General features: G+C 38.4%; 1 protein-coding gene across 1 annotated transcript in view; it reads right to left on the bottom strand.

Annotated features, from left to right (window-relative positions):
- Nucleotides 1-1597: 1597 nt before the first annotated feature.
- CELF1 (CUGBP Elav-like family member 1) overlaps nucleotides 1598-6239 on the bottom strand; it is a 39873-nt gene continuing 35231 nt past the window's right edge. Inside the window, exon 15 of the mRNA XM_033147880.1 lies at nucleotides 1598-4435. The gene's annotated coding sequence lies outside the window, so the exon portion shown is untranslated. The remainder of the gene's footprint in view (nucleotides 4436-6239) is intronic.

Here is a 6239-nt window from a genome sequence, read left to right as displayed (position 1 = left end):
GAATCTCTGAAACAGGGCCTTGTCCTGGCGCATTAATTTCACCTGGCATATAAACTTTAAGAAATAAATCTATCCATAAGAGACTTGAAAAACTTGAATCGTTTAAATCATCGGTGTGGCGTGAGTTCTTGTTTCTCTACAGAGATGCCTGAACTGGCAAAGCAATTATTATGCTATACACTGCCTCATAATAATAATAATAATAATAATAATAATAATAATAATAAGAAGAAGAAGAAGAAGAAGAAGAAGAAGAAGAAGAAGAAGAAGAAGAAGTTACAGCAGAGTTCATCCAGTATGATCAGGGGGATGGAGTATATTTTCTTGTAAGTAAGGGTTTAAGCATCTGTAACGTTTTACTTTAGATGGTTATAAAATCATCAGTAGACATTAATGAGAATTATAAGATCATGAGAGTTAGGACATTAAATCACTCAAAATGAAAATATTCAGTCATAACCAGCATACAGTGGTGCCCCGCTAGACGAATGCCTCGCTAGACGAAAAACTCGCTAGATGAAAGGCATTCGCTAGCGGAAGGCTGTCTCGCAAGACGAAATTGTCAATGGGCTTGCCTCGCAAGACGAAATTTCCCCCCCGTCAAATTGCTATTCTTACATTGGTGCTTCGCAAGACGAAAAATTCGCTATATGACAGCACTTGCAGAACGAATTATTTTCGTCTTGCGAGGCACCACAGTATTTGAAAAAATACTGCCTCATGTGATCAAGCAGTGTTGTGATGGCCTATTATAATTGCTTTAATACAAAACATGGAGAACTGATACATCAGTGGCTACTAGCAGAGGTAGCTTTTACGTCTATATTTAGAAATGCTATACCCATTTCTAATAGGCTGTGGAGATGAAAGACAAAGGAGGAAATATCACTATCTTGCTTCACTTATGTACTTCTTTGTGGCATTGGAATGGCCATTGTCAGAATATAAAATGCCAAGGCTTAATGAATCACTGGACTGAAATAATCCGGCATACAGACAGGGAAAGGTAAGTGTGTGAGTGTATATGCGACCACATTCACACCAAGTATTCCAACTGCTGTGGGTAAAGAGCAATGCCATTCTTTGTATCCCTCCAAACCAACTCTGGGGTATGACTGCATTTGATGTACTAGCTTTCCAGAAAGCCCTAGACAGAACTCATCCTTAGTCTGACAAACTTACCATTCATGAAAGGAAGTAAACCTCACACACAGATAGGAAAAGTGATCAGAAAGAGGTTAATTTAAATTAAGAGAGGAGGACAAGGAAAAATAAAGAACCAAAGGACAGATTACAAGGTGTATTATGAACACTAGGCCACTGCTTTATACAGATGGATGTAGCCAAGGCGAGGGGCAGCTGCCCCCTAAATCAATCAAAATCAATAAACATCAATATATATCTGAGGTTCTTCCTTCCTAACAAAAGCCTGCTCCCCCCTAACATAAATCCTGGCTACACCCATGTTTATACAATTAAGAAATTTTATTCTGTCTTCTAGTCTTGGCATTCAGAGCAGTCCTCCTTCCCATATTCTAGAATTCATGTACCCAACTAGCCAGTCATGTGTAAGCAAAAACAAGAATGACACAGAAAATTCTTCTCAAACAGTTTAATAGCAAATAAACAAAGGGAGGTACCACACTTGGCATATACAAAATGACTTCTTGTCTGTGTGTCTGTGCAATTAAAACGGCATTAGGTTCCCCAGTGGGACAAAAAGAAACCACACACAAAAGGAAGAAAATTCCTTAATACATACTCGCTTGTTCCAAACTTTAACAAAACTTTCATTTTTAAATCCACTACACAAACTCCGTGATCAGAAAAGCAACATGTGCTTCTGTTTTTAAACCATTAAAGTAAAAGCCATAATTTTCTACAGGGTACAACACAATTTCACACAAAAAGGACATTTTGCAAATCAAACAAGAAAAAAGGAACAGCTCAAACAAGGAAAGAAAAGCATTGCTACAACAGAATCACAAATTTGAGTTGATTAAATCCTGTTACTGCAGAACAGACTCTACATTTGGTCATAGTGGCAATTTGTTTTCTTGTCACATTTGTGAATCACTTTACATTGTTTTCTAGTAGAAAAGGCAAAAAACTGTACAAAACCCCTAGTGTTAAATACAATGTGTGTACCAATAAAAAAGCCCACAGGTTTGTTTCCAAAATGTAAATTTTCTTTTCTTTTTTAAATTATTCACAAAAAGCAGCCAGAAATAAAAGGCAGCTGCTGCGTTACTGTCTCAAATTCATTAAAACCACCACAGAATAATTAAAACAACCAAAGAAAGAAAGGAAAGAAGAAAAGGAACATCCAACGTTTGGCATTTTGGTTTTCTCCAGAGATTTTTTTCCCCACAGGCTCCCCCAGAGTTCCTCATGAAACTATATGCGCATTGTAAAGAAATGTATTGGCAAAATTAATCAATACACTGCAGGGTCTCACATTCCCTGCCATCAGACATCCCTGTGCATTGCGACTGTGAGCCCAAGAGCAACTATCTCACAGCTGTGTATACCCAGATATTGCAGCCATCTCTTTGCAAGCAACTCTCACCCTCAAAAGGTGACGATCACAAGGTTGAGGGAACAGCTACCTATGCATATTTATCTAACAAGCATGGAGAAATATTACCCACCCAACAATGGAGCAGGATTTTTTTTGTCCTAAAGACTAGAACACTCCATATGGCCTAGAGACAGGTCTCCCATACATCCCTACTCTATGAAGTTTTGCTCACATTCCTTTCTCCTGTCTGAAGTTCCTTTATAGCTTCCCCAACCCTTTGCCCCTTGTGATTAGGCACCTACCACAGGAGTTTCTTGCAGGTGCTGTGAAACCCAGTACTAAGTCTCAGCTTCTACAGTAGGTTGTTTATGCAGGAAGGCTGAAGCATGCTTCCCAGAGAAGGATAATCCGTGCTATTTCTTCATCAGGCCAGAAAAAAAGAAAGAAAGACTGCATGACTCCTTACCCAATTTAAGAACTTAAAAAAAAATCTCTGTAGAGATCATCCCCCAGCTAAGGCCCCTGAGAAAAGGAGCCGGGGTTGGTACCCTGTTCAGGCAACAGCTATTAGGCTGTTATATTGTGCTTGTCGCATGGGGAAAGAGTCAGCAGTTCTGTGCCTAAACTTACAGATTCCTTCTATGGGATATGCAGAACGTGATACTTCAAGTGTAAAGACTGGAGAGCAATCAAGCTTCCATCCACTGAGCTTTAATGGTGCCAAACCTCACAAAGCAAGCCACATATTAAAACAAGAGGTACAAATTAAGGCTACCCCAAAAGAGCTTTAGCTCCAATGGATCTTAGGAGCAATATTACTGCAAACACCCCACACCTTTCCTTCTATCCCTGCCGCCGCCACCACATGAACAGTGCAATCAAGCCCCCTGAGACCTTTCAATAGCTGTGATGATAGAGCAAGGTGCAGATATCGTGTAAAGCAGTCTAAATGCACAGGAGATGTCATTACGTGACATATGACCACAAGTCTGGCATCCAAAAAAGGATAGATCTGAAACCTATTGAATTACTCAGTTTTTGCACAAACTATAGAAAACAGAGGTGAAGGGTGTTTATATACACAAGGTTGTGAAGAACACAGCAGGAAACATGCAAAACGTTTACAAGGGCGTTATTTGAGTTTTTAAAGAAAAAAAAAACAAAATCTCACATTTTAATGAGGATACTGTAGTTACAAAAAACTAAGCATGCTAGGGTTTAACAAAATACAACATCAACTTTGATTAAATTTCACTGCAGACAAAGGCTGATAATCACACAGGAAGGAAAAAACAGTAAGTGCCAGGGCAAAAATGCAGCTACAATCAGGAGAAAGTGTAGTTCAAGTGTTTTCTGCTGAGGCTACTCAAGTCAAAGAATACATGCTGTCTCCTCAAGCACAGAAAATAGATTCAGCAAAATGTGACCAGAAGCCTCCTAAAATTTTAAAGTCGCATCATTTTACCTTTTCCTTCAAAGATTTGTTTTAAAACTAAGCACACAGAAAAAACTAAGCCTAGAAAGTGATTGGCTGTATGTTCACAGAAATACAATACTCCACGAGGTATGCTAGCAAGGCTGCTCTGAAGACAGTTACAAAGAATCAGAATCACAAAATCAAGTGGTTATCTTACGAAGTTCTAGAAAAATAGAATTCTTTTATATTCAAATGCAAGTTTAAATATTCCCCTTCAGCAGTCTTTCTAGCAAAACCAATTTGGCAGCACAAAAAAGAAAAAAAAGAAAAGAAAAGAAACAAACATAATAAAAATACACATCAGCATCAAAAAGTCAACACAAGGTCAAAGGTGAGAGTTCAAGCATCAGAGAAGCTGAAGAGACAAGGATTTGGACGATGTACTTGAACGCCACATCGACATGCTTTAGGCACAACGATGAACAAACGGCAGGAATCTAGAAAAAAAAACAAACCAGAAAGAAGGAGACCCACTGAGTTACACAGAGCAGTACATCCAAACAGAGAGAGAAAGAGAGTGAGAGTGAGAAAGAGAGGACAAGAATGGGCACTGTACAATGAGACCTCTTGGGGAGGGGAGTTGACAGGGAAGGGCAGCACATGCCAACAACAAACAAGTAAAAGTTCAAGTGCATAAGACACCAAATAAATATCAAAACTACCAGAAACCAGATAGAAGTAGAGGCCTGGGATTTCCTTTTAGACACTAGCTACAGAATGGACTATGGCTTAGTGGCATACAGACAGCTGTGCATTCACCACAGCCCTGAGCCAGTGTTCCTGCTACCTCTGCTTGAGGAAGACAACACAGAACTCCCCCTCTGTTAGATCTTGAATCCATAAAATGTGGTTCCAGGGTGATTTTAAGAGATGGGTTTCACAGGAGGAATCACTGGGGTTGATGGTTGATTATACTTTCTTCTTTCCTATCATGCGACATACATAGGCAGTAGTAGCCTAAGAAATCCATCCTCTGTTTCAGCTATTCTTTAGGAAACAAGGATACTGGCTGTTGGTTTTAGAACCAAAAAATGACATAAGATACATAAATAGAAGTGAAACCCTTATGAAATAGGAAGGAATTAAGACTTTATTGCAAGTCAAGACTTGCCTCAGCTGAGCCCTTTTTATTTAATACCTACAAATAAACGTTTGCAACTTTTTCAATAAATAAATCCTTCTCCCTGACTTTGTGAGGTGGAATTCTGGGCTCTCATAAGTTCTACAGTCACTGTTACCAGTTTGAGTGGAAGGAATTTTGTCTGAGCATCTTGACATTTTCTCAGAATTGATAGAATCTCCAATAAGGGCACAACACAAGAGATGTGATTTGCATGACAAATACATTTAAGCATTTTGTTAATGACATGGAAAACTGTCTGAGGCAGCATGTGATTACTGGAAAAAGCAGGCTTCTTAGGTTTACCTAACTTTTATTCCAATTATAATTAAAGGCATATAATATTCTGATTAAAAACATATGGTTGCATTTCATTTCAGTGTTAAAAAGTTTATTTTTCTATTTGTGTGCATGAATTCCCAAATGAAAACTGAGCTTCTGTTTACAAGTGCTAAGCTATTCTACTGTCTTAGATTTTTGATCTTAACATGTACAACAAGCAGAATCTGAAAAGTAGATTCTGTCTCTCCCCGCCCCCAAGGACACACTCACAAGGCTGAAGGATATACATATATTTACTCAAGTTAAAATGTTACAGAGGAAATGCAGTGTTTTGTGAGGCAAATTCATCAGCAGTTGTTGAGAGCCTTTTTTATTACAAGAATAAGGCTTTTTTGGGGAGGGTGCTGATATGCCACAGGAATGCCAAAGTCTGCCCAAAATACTTTTCAGTTCAACGTTTCTTCTTTTATTGATTCCAGATTTGTCTCTGCATGTTACCAGACACTCAATTTATTCTGAGAACTTGTTTTAATCTAAAATACATCTATGGTTGTTTTAGGTTAAACACAACTTAAGTTGATACATAGCAGCCTGCATTTCTTAATAAAGAACAACTAAAATTGGTTGTGCTTTCCAATTTGATTCCTTTGTCAAATTGAATCAAACATAGATAATAATCTGGTGTCCTACAGAGAGATAGGCCACAAGGTAACATTCAGGGTTTTATGTCAAAGGATCTGTTCAAACTTGGAAAGGAAAAAGGATGGAGGAAATTAAAAACTATGCAGAACCACCCACAACGTGACAGATAGGCCCTAATCCTAAAAGTGGAAAGCTGA

This window comes from Lacerta agilis, chromosome 1, assembly GCF_009819535.1.
Source record: "Lacerta agilis isolate rLacAgi1 chromosome 1, rLacAgi1.pri, whole genome shotgun sequence".
NCBI lineage: Eukaryota > Metazoa > Chordata > Lepidosauria > Squamata > Lacertidae > Lacerta > Lacerta agilis.
This window is presented reverse-complemented; position numbering and strand designations above follow the sequence as displayed.